Here is a 22949-nt window from a genome sequence, read left to right on the forward strand (position 1 = left end):
AGGGTCTCAGGGGGCCAGGTGATTGGGCTATCCCAGGAACATCAGCAGAGAGCTGGACAGGAAGTGGAGAGGAAAGATCATGAACTGGCTCCCATATGGAATGCTGATTCCACATGTGGCAGCTTTACCTGCTACATCACAGAGCTGTCTGCCAATATTCTACTTTTCTAAAGAAAGACCCCAGAAAAATCAACCACAAGAAATGAGCCCACAAGAAGTGGCTTGAGGCACAGCCTGCAGTGCCAGCATTTCATATGGGTATTCTCCTGATTACTCTACTTCTGATCTAGCTCCCTGATTCTGTACATAGAAAGGCAGTGGAGGATGGCACAAATATTTGCACTCCTGCCATCCATGTGGGAGACCTGGATGGAGTGACTGGCTCCTCACTTTGACATGGCCCAATCCCAGCTATTGTGGCCTTTTGGGGAATGAACCAGTGGATGAAAGATTCTTCCTCTCTCTCTCTCTCTCTCCCTCTCTCCCTCCAGCACTCTCCTTCTCTTCTTTCCTGTCTCCTTTTTCTTTCTATAACTGTCTCTTCAACAAATAAATACAAATAAAAAAAGAAAGCTTTAAAAAATCTGAGCCCATTTTTCTTTGAAAGAGTCCTATTCCTCCTGTCTCCCAAGTTCCCAATGCTGAGGTTCTCTTCTTCCCCTCCTGCTTTCTATAGAAACAGCCCCCACAGCAGCAGGTTGATGCAGCCCAACGGTGTAGGCCTGCAAGACAGTCATAGTCCTAAAGCCAGGAACAACCAAGGCATCCACACATAATAACGGCTGCAGTTGGCCTCATGGTAAACACCGAGCACTTCAGGATCATAGCGTACATGCCTCCCTGCTGCCACTGCATGCTTCTAGGGGAACAACTGTATGAGGTAAAATGGTCTTTAAGCACAGTTAGATATAAGACAATAAGCAAGCCAAGAAAATTTCTTTTCCAACAAACAAAAATGTCCTTACTTAGGCTATCTGATGTTGCTCTCAAGAAATTATCCCAACTCTGGCTTTAAAAGAATCATTAGATCATCAGTTGTTATTGTTCAGAGATCCTGTGAGCTGGGAATGCGTAAAGTGATTGAGTAACTGTGTGGTGCAGGGTCTTTCCTGCGGCTGAAGTCAGACATCCACTGAGCTGCAGTCATCTGAGTGCTTGACTGAGGCTGATGGACTCACTTAAAGCTCATTCACATGGTTGACAAGCTGTCACTGGACTTTGGCTATGTCCTGATTTCTACATACATGTGCCTCTCCACAGGGTTTCCTGGGTATCCTAGCAGCCTGAGAATTTCCCTCAGAGGAAAGATCCAATGCAGATTGGAATGGTGTCTATCACAGCCTCAAAAGTCTCATTGTTGTACCTGAGTAAGTGTAAACAAAGGAGCACCACACATTGATAAAATTTGATGGTCCTTTATTGCCGGCATGGAGAATGGGTTCATGCCCTAAAGAACTCTTGACCCTGCAGCGCAAAGCAACAGGGTTTATAAAGGCAAAAAATGCAAAATTGGGAGGGGAATATATGGTTGCTAGGATCGGGGGGAATACATGGTTACTGGGGTCAAGCTGAACTAAAACCTATGTGAAACTAGTGTCAATTACAATCTTGACAATACCAATTACAATCTTAACAATTCCAATTATAATCTTGACATTAATCCAGGTATTGGTTTTAATCATATGTAGGACATAGACAAATTACAGTTTTATCATTAGCCCAGGTGCAGCCTATCCACTTCCAAGCTTGAGTGATCATGCTAGGGGGTTTTTATGCTCTGCCAGGTGTGATGTAGTGAACTGCTATTGTCCAACTGTTTTAGATCATAGTTTCAGACCAGAGTCTCATGGCGTGGGGGTACTTTCCCAGAATGGAGTCCCAGTTTCTCCAAAATGGAGTCCCTACTGTCAAGGTGTTACTTCAACATGTCATTTCTTCCATAACACTACTGTTTCTACGGGGCTATCTCAGATTCAGTGAGTGTGCAAAGGGTGTGAATACTGATAAGGATCATTGGGGATCATCTTGGAGATAGCTGCAATAGCACTTAAAAGAACAAGAAGCATATAAGAAAAGTAGATAGGAGGGAAAGAGAGAGAGGATGGAAGAGAAGCATATGTTCCAATTCATAAAAGCTGAAAGCAGAGAGAAAAAAATGCACCCAGTTCTTCCTTGAGACTTCTGAGCCCACTGTGATGTCTATTCACCCTAGAATGCCTGAAGCAGGTCCAGATTCCAAAGTAGACTCCAGATAGGTCACAAAAGCCAGGATGCAATGAGAAAGCTCCTCTGGGTCTCAGGAATCACAACTGCCCTCCCTCCCTCTTTGCATACCTCAACTTTATAGAAGCTATGATGTGACAGCTACCTGAGGATGAATTTGTGGCTTAACACACATGGTCTCAAAATCTAAAAATGGTGATGCCTCTGAGGAGGGAATGATGCTATTGTCACCATGGATGCATCAATGCAATGGACATCAGTATTCTAGTGAATTTGGAGCACTAATCTTGAACAGAACAGGGAGGAAATAAGTGGGAACTTAGAACTTTCCTTGTTCTTGAAAGTAAATACAACGAAAGGGAGTTGCTATATTCTGTAAAGATGGTAGAGTTTAAAACAAAGATGCATCTAAAACTTTGGGGAGGAAAGTAAAGATGAGAAAGCCTGGCCACTCCTCCAGTATTGTGCCCACTGTGGCCCTGTCCTAACTAGTTTTCAGTGATGCCCTTGCAACACTTCCATCTCCCATGTCTCTGCCTCCCTCTTCTAAATCACAGTACTTATTACTGGAAGTTCAAAACCTTCATTCCAGTACCTGATGTATTATTACAGCTCTGAGTCTCCCAAATCATTTTCAAAACTGCATGCAACTCTGGCCTTCAGTTGTAGATGGAGTGCCGAAGCTCAAAAGAGAGAAGGTTGAAAAATCTGTGAACACTGAGTGGCCATTGTTCACATTAAAGCTCAGGGGAACAGACCAAGGCTCTCTGCTCAGCCTCATTACTGATCCCTCGCCCCTGGCATTCCCGTCTCAGTTTGGACATCTCTGCACAGCCTCTTCCCTTCTCCCAGTGTGAAAACAATGTCCACCACAGGGGAGTTTGCTCAAGACATTCTGGAAATTTCCCAGCCCCCTACACTAGGAGCTAACATGCTGGGGGACTGAACAAGGCCTGGAGAGCACAGGTGACCATAGCCTTAGGCTTTTCCATTGGCTGCCTTCATTCAGACTCACTCTCCCCAGAGGCCCTGAATGACTATAGGACTTTTTAACTATGGAAAGAAAGAAAACACAAATGCAGTAGTAATGGGAGCATTGCTGAAAGTCTCAAAAAAAAATTTAAACATGTGAAATAATTATTTTCCCTTGACACTTTTTTATGAAATTTGCTAGATGTCTGACTTTCTGAAGCCTAATTAAATATAAAAATCAGGGGCTGGTGCTGTGGCACAGCAGGTTAAAGCCCTGGCCTGCAGTGCAGCATCCCGTGTGGGCACCAGTTCTAGTCACAGCTACTCCTCTTCCAATCCAGCTCCCTGCTATGGCCTGGGATAGCAGTAGAAGAAGGCCCAAGTCCTTGGGCCCCTGCACCCACATGGGAGACATGGATGAAGCTCTTGGCTCCTGGTTTCAGATCAGCACAGCTCCAGCCATTGTGGCCATTTGGGGAGTGATCTAATGGAAGGAAGACCTTTCCCTCTCTCTCTCTCTCTCACACTATCTGTAACTCTACCTCTAAAATAAGTAAATAAATAACATCTTTTTTAAAAAATCAAAGCTTAAAGTTAACTTACAAATAAATCATTTCAAAAAATAGAAACAATAAAAGCAGCGATGTTGTGCCTTTCCACTTTTTAAACCCAACACCTACAGTTCAAACTAACTCAAACTTCAAACAATAAATTTCACTGCCTAGCACAGAAATGTCTCAGAAGTGGGCTGGAGCTCAGCAGGTGCAAGTTTGATTAGTTTGGGGGTAGCTGGGCACCTGGCACTGCTCCCACCGCCTGCCTAGCCCCAGGAGCCACACCTCTGGGGCACTTTCTGTGGGTTCCCGGTGCCTACCCACACTGGAGGCTGTGCACAAGTTGGCCCCTCACTGGCTGCAGCCATGGAACCCCATAGCATGGAGTATTTCAGTGCCCAGGTGTTGCAGAAGGATGTTGGCAGCAGGTTGCAGGTCATCCAGGAACTCCTGCTGTATCTCAATACCCCCAGTGCCATCTCAGACCTGGAAGATGACCAGAGCCACCTGGCCAAGATCATTGATGCGCTCATTGGCTGGGTGAGATCGAGCAATGATCAGGTATCATTAATGGGATTGGCAATTTAAGTGCCTTTTTCATAAATTTTCAGCACAATTTAAATCTTACACAGCAAAAATTATTGAAATTTTAATAGAATGGAAGATGTCAAAAATAAGGTTTGAGATGAAGCTCAAACAGTGATATTGAAGTTCATGAATGAAGTAGCACCACCTATGTGTGCATGGGGACTCTTGGCTTCAGTTTTTAAAAACGAGAATTTTCTATCTCAACAAGGTATGTGTCTGTGTCTTATTGAAACATTAAACAATTTTGGGACTCAGCCATTAGTCCTCATCAAGTTGGTGTAACATTGTGTGTCCTATTTGGAGATTCTAATAGTCAAGTGAGAGAAGCTGCAATATTGGGTATAGTGGAGATTTATAGACATGTGGGAGAGAAAGTGTGAGTAGATCTTTAACAAGAGGAATTCCTTCTGCTAGATTAAAAATGATCATTTCTAAATTTAAAGAAGTGCAAAATCCAGGTGGTATGATTTTTGAGTGTCTGCAAACATAAACGCTTTGATGATGAAAAAATCAGGGGATGGAAATAGACCATCATCAGCTGCTTCAGCCTTCAAGGTTCCTGAACCTAAAATGTCCAGAAATCCTGTTAACAGTGCAAGGAAACCTGGTTCAGCAGGTGGCCCTTAGCTTGAAGATGCTTCAAAAGGAGGTGCTGGAGCCATTGACAAAGATGATTTTGTGGTTTGTTCTTTTTTTGACAGGCAGAGTTAGACAGTGACAAAGAGAGACAGAGAGAAAGGTCTTCCTTCCCTTGGTTTACCACCCAAATAGCCACCATGGCCAGCACACTGCACCAATCCAAAGCCTTCCTCCTGGTCTCCCATGCAGGTGCAGGGCCCAAGGACTTGGGCCAGATGAGGATGATTTTGTAAAAGCTTTTACAGATGTCCCTTCTATTCAGATCTATTCTAGTCAAGAACTTGAAGAAACATTAAATAAAATCAGGGAAAGTTTGTCAGAGGACAAACATGACTGGGATCAGCGTGCCAATGCACTTAAGAACATCTGGTCACTGCTGGTTGCTGGAGCTGCACAATATGATTGCTTTCTCCACATTTATGCTTGTTGGGTGGGTCATTTAAATTTGCAGCTAAGGATTTTAGATTCCAAGTGGTTCAGGAAGCTTGTGTTACCATAGCTGGAACAGACATGGCAACTTCTGGATGTGCAGCAATCATGTTCATCATTCAGAATACACATGTGTCCAGACTTGTGCCTTTAATAATATGCAATTGCACATCAAAATCAGTCTGTGAGGATAGGTTCATTTGAATTTTTAGATTTCTTGCTGCAAGAGTGGCAGACTCATTCCTTACAAAGACATGCAGCTGTCTTGGTCAAAAAAATTAAGGAGGGGGGCTGGTGCCATGGCGCACTTGGTTAATCCTCCACCTAAGGCACTGGCTTCCCATATGGGCACCAGGTTCTAGTCTCAGTTGCTCCTCTTCCAGTCCAGCTCTCTGCTGTGGCTTGGGATAGTAGTGGAGGATGGCCAGAGTTCTTGGGCCCCTGCACCCTCACAGGAGACCAGGAGGAAGCACCTGGCTCCTGGCTTCAAATTGGTGCAGCACCAGCCATAGCAGCTATTTGGGGAGTGAACCAATGGAAGGAAGACTTATCTGTCTCTCTCTCTCTCACTGTCTATAATACTACCTGTTAAACAAAAGTATTCATGCCTACTTGAAGAGTTCCAGCAGTGTCGAATCTCTTCCACAATCAGACAGGTCCTCATCTAGCTCACAAGAAAGTTTTAATTACCCTTTTTCTTCCAAATGGTCTACAGCAAATCTGTCAGCTGTGGCTGGAAGAGTATCAGCAGATAGCAGCAAAGCCAGTTCCCTTCCAGGAAGTCTGCAGTGTTCACGAAGTGACATTGATGTGAATACTTTTGCTGGTGCCAAGGCACATCATGCTTCTGGGCAGTCTGTGCAAAGTGGGCAGTTGGGTGCAGATGGCTGCACGTGCGCTGAATCCAGGTTCCTATGCTTCCTAGGCCAGGTGAGAGCAAAGCTTTCAGCACCGCATTCTGGCATGGGAAATGCCAAGATGGATTCTAGAGGACAAAGCTGAGTGAAAATGGTCTCCAAATCACAGCCTGGTAGCCAGTCGGGGTCTTCTGGAAGAGTTCTGTCCACAATAGCCCTCTATACTGTGAGTTCTGGTGTTCAAAGAGTCCTGGTCAATTTTGCCCTAGTACAGAAAAGAAACAAGGTACCAAGAGGCCAGGGATGTAGCAGAGATGCTAGCCCATCAAGACTCTGAGTTGCCCAGAATAGTCATATTCCTTGACCAATGTGAGTCAGGGATGCAGCTGGGAAGAAAATCAGGAGAGCAACCAGGACACAAATCCTGTTTGATTTTTCAACCCCTGGGTCTGGGGTATGGGATCAGTCAATCAAGCTGACCGTCATCTTCAGTCAGTGATATGAGAGTCCTGAACACAGGTTCCAATGTGGAAGAGGCAGTAGCAGATGCCCTGGAAAAACCTGCTCAAAGATATGAATTATATGGAATGTTTTCAGATGATGATGCCTACAGCAATGTGCCTAGTGGTTATTAAGAAGGCTTATATAGTTCTCAAAATGGTAGTAGTCCAACATATATGAGGCAGATGGAAGATGCTGCAAAAGTCCTTAATAGATGTGCTAGTTCCAATTGGTCAGAAAGGAAGGAACGACTCCTGGGCCTGCAGAACTTATTTAAAAAAAAATCAGAGACCCTTAAGTCGAGTTGACCTGAAAAGATTATGTGAGATTTTCACAAGAATATTTGCTGATCCTTATGGCAGGGTGTTCAACATGTTTTTGGAGAGGCTAGTGGATTTGATACATTATCTCCAAGTGCATTTGAGTATGATTCAGAAAATATAAACTCTGAAGATATTTACAGCTCTCTTTGAGGTGTCACTGAAGCAATACAGAATTTCAGTTTCTGTAGTTAAGAAGATATGAATGAGCAATTGAAAAAGGATTCCAAAAAGGATGATGGTGATTCAGTGTGTGGTAGTCCTGGTATTGCTGAACCAAGAGCAGGAGGTGATGCTACTGACTCAAGCCAAACAGCTCTTGATAATAAAACTTCATTGCTCCATTTGTTGCCTGCTCACTCCTTCCTATGCTCTCAAGACTATAATGCACACCATTCTTAAGATAGCATCAGTCCCTTCAACATTTCTACACTCAAGGAACCCATGTTTGATGATGATGCTGCCCAATTTCCTGATGATCTTTCCTTAGAGCATTCTGACCTAGTTGCAGAATTATTGAAGGAGCTGTCTAATCACAATGAACGTGTGGAAGAAAGAAAGATCACCCTCTAAGAACTCATGAAAGTGGAATAGGAAAAATCTTTCAGTGTTTGGGATGAACATTTCAAAACAATATTGCTTTTATTGCTTGAAACCCTTGGAGATAAAGAGCCAACAATCAGGGCTTTGGCATTAGAGGTTTTGAGAGAACCTAAGGCATCAACCAGCAAGATTTAAAAACGATGCAGAACTGACTGTAATGAAAACATTGGAAGCACATAAAGATCCTCATAAGGAGGTGATGAGATCTGCTGAGGGAGCTGCATCAGCATTAGCTACTTCCATTACTCCAGAGCAATGTATCAAAGTGCCTGGTCCTATCATCCAGACTACAGATTACCCAATTAACATGCCTGCAATCAAAATGCAAACAAATGTGATAGCGAGAAAGTCCAAGGAACCCCTTAACCGACTTTTGCCAGAAAGTATGCTAGGCCTAATACAGGGTTATGATCACTCAGAGAGCAGTGTTCAGGAAGCTGGTGTCCTCTGTCTGGTGGCTGTTCATGCAGTGATTGGTGATGAGCTAAAACCACATCTCAGCCAACTCACCAGCAATAAAATGTTTGTCATCTTTGCATCAAAAGTGCACAGAGAGGTTCAGGAGGAATTGATCCCACTGCTGATATTTCTGGACAAAGTTAATGAAGCTCATCAAAGTGAACCAGGTCTCTACTGAAAAGGACAGACTACCCTCATTAGTGAAAAGGAATACTCAAAAACATCTTTTGGAGCTTAACCGTTGTTTCCTAGTTTTAGAATTTCATTTTGTTTCATTTTCTACTTTCTGTAATGGAGGACTGCCCTCAGCCTGCATGTAACTTTTAGAGTAGTAATTACAGATTCATGAAGAAGCAGTATTTTTTTTAAGATTTGTTTTATTTATTTGAAATACAGAGTTAAAGAGAGAGGCAGAGACAGAGAGAGAGGTCTTCCATCCACTGGTTCACTCCCCAGATGGCCACAACGGCCGGAGCTGCACTGATCTGAAGCCATGAGCCAGGAGCTTCTTCCACGTGGATGCAGGAGCCCAAGCACTTGGGGCATCTTCCACTGCTATCCCAGGCCATAGCAGAGAGCTGGATTGGAAGAGTAGCAGCTGGCACTAGAACTGGCACACACATGGGTTGCCAGTAATGCCAGAGGATTAACCTACTGTGCCCCAGTGCCAGCCCCAAGAAGCAGTATAAACATCAAAAAGTACAAAGTAATTTGTTTTTATTTGACAGGTAGAGTTATAGACAGTGAGAGAGAGAGAGAAAGGTCTTCCTTCCATTGGTTCATATCCCATATGGGATGGCAGTGCTGCAAGATGGAGGATTAACCAAGTGAGCCATGGCGCCGGCCCCAGTACAAAGTAATTTTTAACCTAATTCATCATTTCACATATTTGTAGTTCTTTGTCTTCCCATTAACCTTTGCCAATTTTATGATTATATAATTTTTTTAAAATCCTGGTTTAACAGGAATGCTTAAAGCTTTAAAAGTTAACACTTTCAAACATTTTTTGCCTTTATTCCACTGCAGAATAATATTTTTATTCCTACTTTGAGTTTTGTCCTGTATCATGCCCTATGCTAGAAATACTTAAATGATGTGAATTAATGCAGGACTATATCGAACTTCAACAGGCCTCTGTTTGTGATGGTGATACCTGTCATTAGCTGCCACTTCTTCAGGGTGATCTGTAGTTTGAAAACTAAGACCTCAAAGAGAAATGTTACAGAATCATCTAGTTCTGTGCAACTGATATTGTTTGTTGGTTATTGATCTTGCCATTTTTATTTAAAACCGTGTCCTTTCTATGATCTCTTAAGAAAGCTGCACCAAATCATCTCCCTGTTGTTTTCTTGATATTTTTGAAAATAGGTTTTATTGCAGGGGGTTTTCTTTGTATCTTTGTTACGAATGATACCTTTTTGTATTTATTAAAATCAAATTCACTTATGAATAAACTTGATCATGGAAACAGACCAAAATAAATCAAGTGCAGGCATGTCCATGACCATGTTCTGTTTTGTATGTAATAAACTAATTATTGAGACATGGGAGTTGACCAGCACCTTTTTGTTCAGTTATGGAACCTGGTTTCCTGTTACCATGAAATTGTCTTACTTGAAAACGTTGATCCTGAGGAGAGAGAAGATGGTGCCAAAGCTGTCTTCAGATAATGTGCTCAAATTTTCTACCTCTTCAGGGCTGATATTTCTAACTGAACTGCTGCCTATAGTGTCTTTTGGAAAGCTCCTTCAAGGGTGATTTTCTATTAATTTTTAACAAATTTTTTAATCATGTTCTGTGACACCTGTTCTTTTCATGTGTAGCAAAACTTCAGAAATTACCAGTTTTGATGAAAGGCCAAATTATGTCACTTGGAACCAGGATGATAATGGTTTCTCATCTTGACTTTTATTATTTTTGTAAATCCTAACATAAAGCAAATTTGACTTGCAAGGCAAGTAGCTATTAGGGAAGCAATTTGACATTGTTACAGAATTATCTGTACTTCATTTAATTGAAAAAATGTAGAAACATATGTAAAGAATTTAGACAAGCGTACTGAATGGATGACATCCTAGGCTTTTCCCTCTCTTTGTTTCTCTTTGAGCAGCAGGAAAAATGCTTCTCTATGTCCTCTCCCATTACCTGTAACAGTTTTATTCTCTAATGTTAATTACATGGTACATTTATAGTTCTAAGCTTACTGTTGAGCATATATTGACAATAATACTGTGTATAACATTACTTGAAAATTTAATAATGTGTCCCAGCTGTTTTTTCTGTCTTACTGTGAAATATTTTTAGTAGAAGGTCTTATAGCAGTGGTGCTCCCATGAATTTTTAAGTGAATCTGGGGAGAAAAGATTCACCAGGAGCACAACTACAATCCAGTGTACATAGATGGCTGTATACATATGCACATGTTACACCTTAATTTAGGAAGAAAAGATATTTTAAACATTGAAATATTATAAACATGTAAACTCAAAATTGCTTCATGCACCATGATCTCTGCTGTATTTTACATTCATTGTAAATCAAAATATTGGTTTAATTTTAACCTCTGCTTTAGGATTCTTCTTTAACTACTGTTTATAGTTCAGTAGAGTGACTCAAGCTGGATGATAATTCTGCCACTGGATCAAGCACCTGGCATTGAATAGCAGACACTCAAGAAGTGGGTGAACTATGTAATAGAAAAATATGGTTTACAGTGTCTAAGTGAAAGCTAATTTATATAAGCATTAAAAATAATGTTTATAGTTACCTATTTTCAGTTGATAAGGCTATGATAAAGTTATTGCTTATTCAGTTCACCATGTGCAGTAAACCCTTACCTTGTTCATTCTAGAAATGATGTCAGCTATCAAAGAATCATCACAAAAAAACTGTTGTTTAAATTTTTCCTTCTTTTTCTCAGCCAACCTAATTCAATGTCATTCATTTACTGCACTGCTCAAAACTAATTAAAAGCATGTCATTCCAGGCTGCTTTGTGTTTCACTATGGAATCTCCAGGAGAGGCAAAAGGCCAACATCACTTTGAAAGACAGATTGCAAAAGAACTATACATCACCCACTCCTGAAAGTTGGCTTATATGGGAGACACCAGGATTCTTAGATTTCTCATCCAAGGTGGGGGAAAAGTCCCTTGGGCCTCAAATTCTTCTCTAGCTCCATCAATTTAAGTCATGTGTAATGACTTTTGAAAGTTTTCACCTTCCTCATTGTGCAGAGCCTATACAGAGTATGTACAGTCAGCCAGACTCTGACACATCCAACTAAAATTAAGCATCATCATTAAAGAATCCTTCCAGGTTTAAATGGTGGTTTTGCCGCTTTTTACCAATAGCATCTTGGGCAATCTCTGTTCTTCTTCACCTGTAAAATTATGATAATAATGATACCTACCATTTAAGCAAGAATGAAATAGGGCAACACATTTAAAATGCTAAGGACCATATCCCGCTGGTAATTACTCAGTACTAGCTTGCCTTTATTACGACTACTGTCCCATCAGGCTAAGTCCAATGGGCCACACTTGAGTTCCCATACGCTGAGCCTATAAAGTGCAATCAACACATGATGCAGTCTCAGTTATAATAATGTCTCCTGTATCCCCAGAGTGCTCTAGACCTCACATAGAGTAAACTATACCCAAAGGATTGTAAAAAGTGCACAGGGGAAATGGAGTTAAAAGGTAAGTTACTGTTGGTACAATTTTTAAAAATCAGTATCTAGTTTTTCCCTTATACACATTTTTTAAAGGAATTCTTGAAGACTCCGCATGCACCCTAGTCTCCACTATGGACAATATATTGATGGCCAGAGTCCTCTTGCTTGCACATTAACCTTTCTCATCTGATTTCACTTACATAAAAAAGCTGTAGGAAATCATGGGTAGCCATTAGGAGGTCAGGCCTCCCAACAGTCCCTGGGTTCCACACTCCCCTTTCTTAACACAACTAAATTCTAAGTAAAGGGAAAAAGCATAGTTCTTAGTCTTCTCTTCCTGAAAACTTCACTTTCAAAACATTAAGTGAAGTCCTCTTTAGAAATTTCAAGTTGGAGTAAGAACACAGCTAAGGTCTATAACCTAGATAGCTGATTATTTTCAGCATCTTTGAGTAGGAATTGTTAATGAGCTTTTAATCTGAAGAGCTTAAATCTCCAAAGTGTTAAAAGCTTTAGTGAAGTACCACAGAATTCATAAAGGAAACCTCATCCATCTCTTCCCTACTGTTAGGAAAATGGCACAGTTTTATCTATGGTGCGATCTACACTCTGATTTGCATCCTAGGCCCTAGTCCCCACCACCATTGCTGGAAGCCAGGTAGCCACATGGCCCAACCACTGGTGTCAGCCTCACCCCCCTCTTAATGGGATTCGCTACTACTGCTTCCCTGCCCACCCTCCAGCAAAGTTTTAAAAGGACCTGTTCCTGAACACGTGGCTCTCTTCACTTCTTCTCTTCTCTAGCTAGCTCCTCTTCTCTCTCCTCTTTCTCTCTTATTCTCCTTTTCCTTCTTTGCCTCTTCCCTCCAGTCTGCTAGGTTTCCCCCAAAAAACCCTTTCCCTTACTCTGGTGTTTGGTGTGTTTTGTGGTGGCATAACACCAGCAACTCCCTTCCTGACACCCACCTCCCAATAAAAGCAGCCAAGAGAATTTCTTAGATCATAGAAACACATCAGTAGTGTTAACCTCCAAGTCCTTGTTTATAAATTGGCTTTTTTTTTTTTAGCAGGCAGAGTAGGAAATTGCAAGAGAGAGACAGAAAGGTCTTCCTTCCATTGGTTCACCCCCTCAATTGGCTGCTATGGACAGTGTGCTGTACCTATCCAAAGCCAGGAGTCAGGTGCTTCCTCCTGGTCTCTCATATGGGTGCAGGGCCCAAGCACTTGGGCCATCCTTCACTGCCTTCCTGGGCCACAGCAGAGAGCTGAACTGGAAGAGGAGCAACTGGGACAGAACCGGTGCCCCAACCAGCACAAGAACCCAGGGTACCAGTGCTGCAAGCAGAGGATTAGCCTAGTGAGTGGCGGCACTGGCCATAAATTGGCCTTTAAATTGTAGGAGATTGAGGTAGTATACTTAAATCTCCAAACACAAGCCCTCAAAACAAGACATGCTGTGAGTTAGGAAAGAGGAGAAAGCATGAAGCCACAGTCAGACCAGTTTTATTTGGAAGACTAAAACCTGGGAGGGGCTCCCTCTCAGGTGAATTCATGAAAGAGAGTTGCCAGTGAACACATAGCAGAAAAAAACAAGAACACCCTCCCTTGCAGACTAGTGGTTTATAATACAAAGGGGCTGGAAGGGACTTGGAGGTTTGAGCCAAAGCTGGGGGCTGCTGAGACAGAGGAAGAGTTTGGGCTAGTTTTAAAGGTCCTTTGAGATAACAGTGTGAGATGGGAGGGGTTTAGACTGAGGCTGGACTGTGAGGCTGAGCTGAGAAGGGGGAGACAGCTTGGGAGGAGATAGAGAGCTCTCAGACTGATATGAAGAGTCTTCAAATAGTGTTGTGTCCAATAGGCCAGGTAGGGCAGGAATAATCAATGCAAGGTGGGATTGTATTAGCAAGGTAGAGAAACAGGGGACTGCTTGTTATGTAAGTGAGAGGTTAACATGGATTTAAGGCTTTTTGTCCTGGCTCCATCACTGTGCATGAAAAAGTCAGAATAAAACAGACTTTGATGAAGGCAAGCTCTGGTAGAAACTTTGTAATGAAAATTTAGCCAATTACTACCTATTGCAGTTCAGATAGATTTTAGTCTTTAGCTAAAGAGATTCATGTTTGGTGCCTTTCAGCTGGGAACCTGAGGAAATGACTAACAAAGGTAAATGCAATAGGAGTGGCCAGAGACTCCAGTAGACACAGTTTTGTGCTCCACCAGAGGCAAAATCCAGCCCTAATGATGAAACTATAAATCCCAATGAGTGGCCACACACATAACATGTTTCAAGTCTGCAAGGAGTACTTATATTTTGCAAGAACTTTCTGTAAAGCCTCACACTATGTGCATGCCTATGTTTGTTTTAAGGAAATATTATTTGCTGGACCTTTTGCAGGAAGGACAGGCAGAATGTTAGCCACATGAGTCCCTTCTTCACAACTTCAAACATGACTAGTACTGCCAATTCAGATTTAAGAAGAAGTCAGCTGCTAACCTTGGCTGTGCATCTTGGGGAAGGGGCAAATGGAATGTACTAACTGCTATCTCTTTGCTCTGTTTCTAGCCTGCAAACCTCTCCTCCCCTTCTCTAGTAGTCCCAGCTAAGAAGTCAGCCTGTTCACTCGCTCACCAGTCTGTCTTACAAACCCTATGCCCTACTCTCCCTGTGTCAGACCCTCAGATCATGCATGTGGGTGAGCACATTGGTCAACACCCAGTGTTGCACATACTCTGTGCACTGTGACTCACAACCTGCATACATTAACCAGAATCTCATCTAGTGGCCTCTCAGCATCACCCACCCAGGTTGTTGTGCTCAACCCAGGCAAAGCTAAGCTTAGAAGAGCATAAGAGGAAGAACATAGGATCAGGAGATCAGCCAATCCCTGGAGCAAGGACAGTCTATTCAATAAATGGTGCTGGGAAAACTGGATTTCCACGTGCAGAATCATGAAGCAAGACCCCTACCTTACACCTTACACAAAAATCCACTCAACGTGGATTAAAGACCTAAATCTTCGTCCTGACACCATTAAGTTATTAGAGAACATTGGAGAAACCCTTCAAGATATTGGCACAGGCAAAGAATTTCTGGAAAAGACCCTGGAGGCACAGACAGTCAAAGCCAAAATCAACTATTGGGATTGCATCAAATTGAGAAGTTTCTGTACTGCAAAAGAAACAGTCAGGAGAGTGAAGAGACAACCGACAGAATGGGAAAAAATATTTGCAAACTATGCAACAGATAAAGGGTTAATAACCAGAATCTACAAAGAGATCAAGAAACTCCACAAAAACAAAACCAACAACCCACTTAAGAGATGGGCCAAGGACTTCAATAGACATTTTTCAAAAGAGGAAATCCAAATGGCCAACAGGCACATGAAAAAATGTTCAAGGTCACTAGCAATCAGGGAAATGCAAATCAAAACCACAATGAGGTTTCACCTCACCCCGGTTAGAATGGCTCACATACAGAAATCTACCAACAACAGATGCTGGCGAGGATGTGGGGAAAAAGGGACACTAACCCACTGTTGGTGGGAATGCAAACTGGTCAAGCCACTATGGAAATCAGTCTGGAGATTCCTCAGAAACCTGAAGATAACCCTACCATTCGACCCAGCCATCCCACTCCTTGGAATTTACCCAAAGGAGTTTAAATTAATAAACAAAAAAGCGGTCTGCACCCTAATGTTTATCGCAGCACAATTCACAATAGCCAAGACCTGGAACCAACCTAAATGCCCATCAACGGTAGACTGGATAAAGAAATTATGGGATATGTATTCTTTAGAGTACTATACCGCAGTAAGAAACAACGAAATCCAGTCATTTGCAACAAAATGGAGGAATCTGGAACACATCATGCTGAGTGAAGTAAGCCAGTCCCAAAGGGACAAATACCATATGTTCTCCCTGATCGGTGACAACTGACTCAACACCAAAAAGGAAACCTGTTGAAGTGAAATGGACACTATGAGAAATGGTGACTTGATCAGCATAGCCCTGACTGCTAATGGACAACTTAATACATTATCCCTCATAGTATTTTTTTTTTGTCTGTTCTACTTAATATGACTGGTTTAATTCTGTAATTATCACACAGTTATTCTTAAGTGTTGAAAATTAACTGAAATGTGATCCCTGTTAAACATAAGAGTGGGAATAAGAGAGGGAAGAGATGTATAATTTGGGACATGCTCGGGCTGACTTGCCCCAAATGGTAGAGTTGGAAACATACCAGGGGATTCCAATTCAATCCCATCAAGGTGGCATGTGCCAATGCCATCTCACTACTCCAAGTGATCAATTTCAGTTCACAATTGATCATAATGAAAGGACTAAGAGTCAAAGGGAGCACATAAACAAGTCTAGTATCTGCTAACACCAACCGATAGAATAAATAAAGGGGAGGGTGATCCAACATGGGAAGTGAGATACTCAGCAGACTCATAGAATGGCGGATGTCCTAAATAGCACTCTGGCCTCAGAATCAGCCCTAAAGGCACTCGGATCTGGCTGAAAAGCCCATGAGAGTATTTCAGGCATGGAAAGCCAAGACACTCTGGCAAAAAGATCTCTGTGAGTGAGATCCCAGTGGAAAGAACAGGTCTTCAAAGAGGGAGGTGCCTTTCTCTGAAGGGAGGAGAGAGCCTCCACTTTGACTATGACCTTGTCTAAACAAGATAAGAGTCGGAGAACTCAAGGGGCTTCCATAGCCTTGGAAACTCATAACTGGTGCATAGGGAGATTACTGATGCCATAGACAGGAGTGTCAATTGGTAAAGTCAACAACAGAAGTCACTGTGCACTTACTCCTCATGTAGGATCTCTGTCCTTAACGTGCTGTACACTGAGGCTTAATGCTATAACGAGTACTCAAACAGCATATTTCACTTTGTGTTTCTATGGGGGTGCAAATGACTGAAATCTTTACTTAATGTACACTAAACTGATCTTCTGTAAAAAAAAAAAAAAAAAAGAAAGAAAGAAATTTTCAATTCCCAACTTGACTCTCACTGGGATTAAACATGACAATAGCTCTGATCTGATTTCATCATCATTTTAAAAAAAAATCATCTATTATTTTTCACTTTATGTTTCTGTGTGGGAGCAAACTGTTGAAATACTTACTTAAGGTATACTAAGCTGATCTTCTGTATATTAAGATAATCGAAAATGAATCTTGATGTGAATGGAAGGGGAGAGGGAGTGGGAAAGGGGAGGGTTGTGGGTGGGAGGGACGGTATGGGGGGGGAAGCCATTGTAACCCATGAGTCGTACTTTGGAAATTTATATTCATTAAATAAAAGATAAAAAAAAAAAAAAAAAGAAGTCAGCCAGTTCACTCACTCACCAGTCTGTCTTGCAAACCCTATGCCCTACTTTCCCTGTGTCAGACCCTCAGATCATGCATGTGGGTGAGCACATTGGCCAACACCTAATGTTGCACATACTCTGTGCACTGTGACTCACAGCCTGCATACATTAACCAGAATCTCATCTGGTGGCCTCTCAGCATCACCCACCCAGATTATTGTGCTCAACCCAGGCAAAGCTTAGAGGAGCATAAGAGAAAGGACATAGGATCAGGAGATCAGCCCACCTTCCCAGGGCCCCTGCCATGTCACCCCCTGAAAATGCCATTGCTATGGCAACTCTCCAACCTTGCAGCAGTGCTTCCTCCTTCCTCTGACTTTAGGTCTCCATGTATCTGTTGGCCTCAGCAGGCACTCCAGGTGCCTAGATCTATCAATACACCACACAAAGGATTGCTCAATAAATGCTTATTAAATAAATAAATGGAATGTCTTGCATAGCTAGAGTGAACATTTAAACTGTGTGGCCCTGGATGATCTCTGTTTATGCTTTTCAACCCTGTGTACTGATTTATATGTCCCTTTTATGATCAAATTTGTATCAGAACAACAAATTATATATCCACCTAATTGTGGCAGTCATCAAACAGACTTAATCCTTTACTAGACAGTTTTTGGAGGTCAGAAATCTTATTTGTTAATTTTTTATATTTTCAATTATTCATTCAATTAAGAGACTGTCAAGATGCTGAGTTACAATATCAATGCAAGCACATTTCTTGTCCTCATGAAATTTTCAATTTGGCAAGAAAGAGGAATCTACTGAAAGAATATTGCCTAGGGTAGTAAATACTAGTGTGAAGTAAATGGATGAACATTTAAGCATTCCTAATCCAGCAACAGCCTAACCCCATGGACTATAATGGACAGAAGTAATCATAAACATAGAACTCCATGTCATCCAGTTATCCAGTTACATTTTTACTTAAAAGCTTTAAAAAAAAACCCACACATATTCTTAAGAATACTTATATGTGCTTCCTTGACATTAAACCTAAGAAAAATGACCATGGAATAATAGCAACTTTGAATCTCCTTCCTTTTTTAGACAAGTTATAATTGTTGGTGGTTCTCTATAGTGTAGATTATTTCTCACTGTTTTTCCAGATGAGAAATCTGGGGTTTTATAAACTAAGCCCCAAGACAAAACAAAGATTTCCTAAACCAGTAGTAGATTTGGTTGACCTTGAACCCAGATCTTTTAGTGATATCACCATGGGTAAATGCTGAACTCTTTGTACCTCAGTTTCTTCTTTGTAAACTCCTGATGATACTGTCTCCAGAATTAATCTAAGGTATAAATGATATGATGTAAGGCATTTAGTCTCTTAACCCGGCTCCTATAAGACACACAACAATGTTAGTTCTGTATCCAGTTCCCTTGTTTGTTTCTGTGCTTGGTGCATTAAAAGATGGTGAAAAATAATTTGAAAAGAAGTATAGGGGCCGGCATTGTGGTGTAGCATGTAAAGCCACTGTCTGCTGTGCTGGCATGCCATATGGGTACTGGTTTGAGTCCAGGCTGCTCCACTTCCTATCAATTTCTCTGCTATGGCCTGGCAAAGCAGAGGAAGATGGCCCAAGTACTTGGGCCCCTGCATCCACGTGGGAGACCTGGAAGATACTCCTGGCTTCAGATAGGCTCAGCTCCAGCCATTGCAGTCATTTGGGGAGTGAATCAGTGCATGGGAGACCTCTCTCTCTCTCTCCCTCTCTCTGTCTCTCTCTCTGCCTCTCTGTAACTCTGCCTTTCAAATACATAAAATTCTTTAAAAACTAATTATAAACATCAATAAAACACATATAAAAATTGTATTCTCAAATTTGGATGTTAAACTATGCCTTCCACACCTCTTCAAAAAGTTATATTGTATTCGTAGTTATTTATTATTTGAGAGAAATTTCCAGGGACAAAGCAGCAAATAAGACTTTTCCAGAAGAATGCACTTTATGAGGAGCAAAGGTTTGGGTATCAGTTATCAGCAGCGGGTGTCACTCGTTAAGATTTTTGTTCAGGAAAGGAAGCATACCAACTGATCCTTGAGATTCTGAGGTGAGAAGGAAGAGAGGAGAATGTAAACAAAAGCAAATGCCCTCTGAAGCCCTTGGGGAGAGCCAGATGCCCCAGCCTGGACTCCATTTCCCAGAGTCCTCAGGTGTCCCGACGTATTCCGTGTTACGAAAGAATCGGTGCGTGCGCATTCCTGCCCAAGCGCCTCTGAGTTAGGAACAGAGGAAGCTCATTCAGTACCATGAGGCTGCTCTGACTGCTCTGATCCTTCCCACACAGTCACTGCCTCTCGCTCCACACTGCAATCCCAGGCAGTTTGCAAACACACACCCAGAGCCTCCCACCCGTGCTGCTGCGCCTCTTCATTTGCTGCCTGTGGGTCCCACGTGCTGGGGACTTTCTCTGCCCCACACTCTGCTTTGCTCCTCTGTGCCCGGAAGAAAGAGGACGTGCTCCCTGGACTTTCCACGGCAAGTATGGAGAATAAGAAGGTGCGCGGATTCGTGACGGGGGAAGGGGTGGGTGCTAGGGCGGCTGGCGGCTCCCAGATGTGGCTCACTTGCTTCTCAGTGATCCTGGCAGCTTTTCCGTGCAAAGTCAGGGCTGGAATCCGGGCTGTCCCGTCTCCCATCGCCGCTTGCAGCCTCCCAGCTCAAGAACAGTAGCAAGCTACCTCGCCCAAACTTTCCTTAACGTGCTTTATTTTTTAGTTATAAGGGGAGGGCTAACGGATTGGGGAGCTGCACAAGTAGGACAGATAAGAGCACAGCGAAGATCAGCAAGATTCCTTTTCTCTAAATATTTAAATATATTTATTTAAATATAAATAAGGCCGGTTCTCACTTTGAGTGGATAGGACTATGCCATCTGGTCAGGCCTCCTGCTACATCCAAAGGCCATTCCAGCAGGGTGGGTCTTGTTAGCCTTCAGCAGGGAGCCCGAGGGGGCAGGGGGTTGGAGAAGGAGGATCAGACTAGAATCTGCTCCAAGGCCTGCATCCTGCGCTCCCTGGCCCGGTGGGGTCCCTGTGGTCACAGCTGGCAGCTGGTACCCTAGTGTTCAGTTTTCCTTTTCCAAGTGGGAGAAGCATGAAGGGTGTGCTGAAGCTTTGTGGATTCACCTCTCTTCCATGTTTAGTGGACACACTTTCTTTCAATCTTGAATTTGAGGCCATGGAATCATAGCTGTTGCTTTATTTGGCTGCTTTTTGATGTCTGTCTTCAGCCCTTCTTTCTGTTAGCAAGGATGTCAACTGTTATTGTTGGGAAAAGAGTTGCAGATTGGTGCCTCCTCACACAGGGCACCACAATGTTAGGAAAAGAGGTGCAGAATAGAGAGCAGGCAGTGTGTGGATTTACAGCCAGACTGAATTTATTCAGAGAAAATAAATTCCTAGAGGTGTGTGACCAACTGCCTTCATGTACATTGATGGACTATGTGGCAGGATGCCCGGATCCCCAGGGGCTGTAACTTTTATATTTTAGGAGGGATTGGCATGGGAGTGGAGATAGGGGGCTGCAGGTGGAGGGGAATTCCTGGAACTGGGTGGGGCTTTGGGTACTTGGAAAAGAATGCAGGGTGGGGTATGAGGGCCATAGAGTGTGAGACTCAATTGAGATTCAAGGGCAAGGAATACATTCCAATGTTTATCTTTTTTTTAAAGATTTATTTATTTATTTGAAAATCAAAGTTACAACACAGAGGCGGGGGGGGGGGGGGGGGGGGGGTGTTCCAAAAATGGCCATAGCTGCAGCTGCACCGATCCAAACCCAGGAGCCAGCAGTTTCCTCTGGGTCTCCCAGGCAGGTGCAGGGGCCCAAGGACTTGGGCCATCTTCTACTGATTTCCCAGGCCATAGCAGAGAGCTGGATTGGAAGTGGAGCAGCTGCGTCTCAAACTGGTGCCCATATGGGATGCTGGCATTTCAGGCCAGGGTGTTAACCCACTGCACACAGTGCTGGCCCCGTGTTGATCTATCTTTTGAGCGATGAGCAAGAATGGCTAAGGCTTATATCCTTGTTCCAACAATTAACTGCCACTGATCCCTTTGCAAAGTTTGCTGAAGTTAATACAATCTATCTATTGTGTGGGTTAACTGGAGCTATTTTAATCTGGATCTGCATAAAGTGGAGGACCATAAAAGCATAAATATAGAAAAGTAATACTTTTTCTCTTCCCAGTTCTTTACAGTCACCCAATGATCCTCCAAGCTGATTATCTTACAGTTCATACGGTTTTAATTGAGAGGGCCCATTACTTGCCTTGTTTGGGGTTCCATGTTTAAGCCTATGACATTTTTGACATGTGAGGATATTAGTTCTATAGTTTCATAATGACTGTGGTCTGTGGAAGCATCTATACAAGTTGTTAATGTGAGGAAGGGTAAGAAAGAAGAGAGATGACAAGAAGTGCATATCTCTCTACAGAGTTGCCTGCATAGTGGAGTAGAAGGTGTGACTTTGAAAACTATTTCTGACTTTCAGGATAATGAAGTTTTCACATGCATAACTGTGTTTTAGTGATTCATGTGTTGTGGTGTTTCACGGATTAGTAATTGTTGAGCACAATGAGACCATCTAGGAAGTAAAAATAGAAAGTGAGTCCTGGATAGTGTCCTTAGCTCAGTTGGAAAGTGAATCCTGGATACAGCCTGGAACACCTTTTGGGAATCCTATGTGGGTGGCAGGGACCCAAGTTATTAGGTTTGGAATAGCTCAAGTTCTGGCCTTTTGTACCCTCAGAAGGAGAGATAGGAAAAGGAGACAGAGACTGACCTCAACAGAGGCAGTTTGCTTTCTTGGAGGCAAAGGGGGGTGCAGCCCATCTCAGGAGAGGGCTGTTGGCAGGTGAGTCAGGATACCCACTTGGCTCTTCCAGTGAAGAGGGAATTTTTCACTAAAAGGGGTGGGGAGGTGTAGAAAGCAATTGGGGAAAAATGGATGTCTAGCTTTTCTGTTTCACAAGATGCTCTGTGCTACTTATCAGCTTTGCTATTTGCATTGCAAGGACACATGAAGGGTTGGTTTGGCAACTTGGGTCTCCACAAAGTTGAGGAAGTGGGTTAAGAAAAAAGAGAGGAAAGGATAGGTGGGACAAGTCCCTTACAGCTTTTGGGATATCTGCTGCCTTTCCCAGGCCTGTTCATGGAAAACTGGGTTGGAAGTGGAGAGCTGAGACTTGAACTGGTGCTCATATAGAAAGGTTGTTTTGCAGGAGGTAGCTTAAACCAGTGTGCCACAGAACTAGGTCATCCACAGACAATTTGAAGTGGAAGCGGTGGCTATGAAAGTGCACTCTAGAATTACAAGGGAAATGGAAAAAAGTTTCTTCTAACTCCAGTAGGTTCTAGGGGCCTCTAGTGGACATTGGCTCTGTCTTGGCCAGTAACCAAAGTGAAAGAAGTCAGAACTTTAGCTAACATTTTGCTTTAAATCAGAGGTGGGAAACAGCCAGTCCATGAAATCATCTGTTCTGGCCCTGCCAAGGCAACTGCATGTGGCACTGGATACTCAATCTACAGCATATAACTTTTAATTTGGTAATTTTGTGTGATCCATGAATGATGTCATAAATATACAAATGATCTTGGCAGGAAAAAAAACATCCCCACCCCTGTCAAATGTTAATGGCATATCCAAGGCAGTTTACAAGTCTGTTTAAGTGGGAATGAATGGCTACAATTACCAATTCTGTGGAAGACAGACACTTCTAGACAACACATCCCAAAGACATCAATTC

At 42.6% G+C, this 22949-nt stretch overlaps 3 pseudogenes; all 3 read left to right on the forward strand.

Moving 5' to 3' along the window:
• The first annotated feature begins 4115 nt into the window (after positions 1–4115).
• On the forward strand, positions 4116–5048 carry LOC127485933 (CLIP-associating protein 1 pseudogene; annotated as a pseudogene).
• Positions 5049–7527: 2479 nt separating this feature from the next.
• LOC138844771 (CLIP-associating protein 2-like) lies at positions 7528–8323 on the forward strand (annotated as a pseudogene).
• Positions 8324–19391: 11068 nt separating this feature from the next.
• The window catches only part of LOC138844769 (zinc finger protein 717-like), a 46819-nt pseudogene continuing 43261 nt past the window's right edge, over positions 19392–22949 (forward strand).

Source organism: Oryctolagus cuniculus, chromosome 12 (genome assembly GCF_964237555.1).
Source record: "Oryctolagus cuniculus chromosome 12, mOryCun1.1, whole genome shotgun sequence".
Lineage (NCBI taxonomy): Eukaryota > Metazoa > Chordata > Mammalia > Lagomorpha > Leporidae > Oryctolagus > Oryctolagus cuniculus.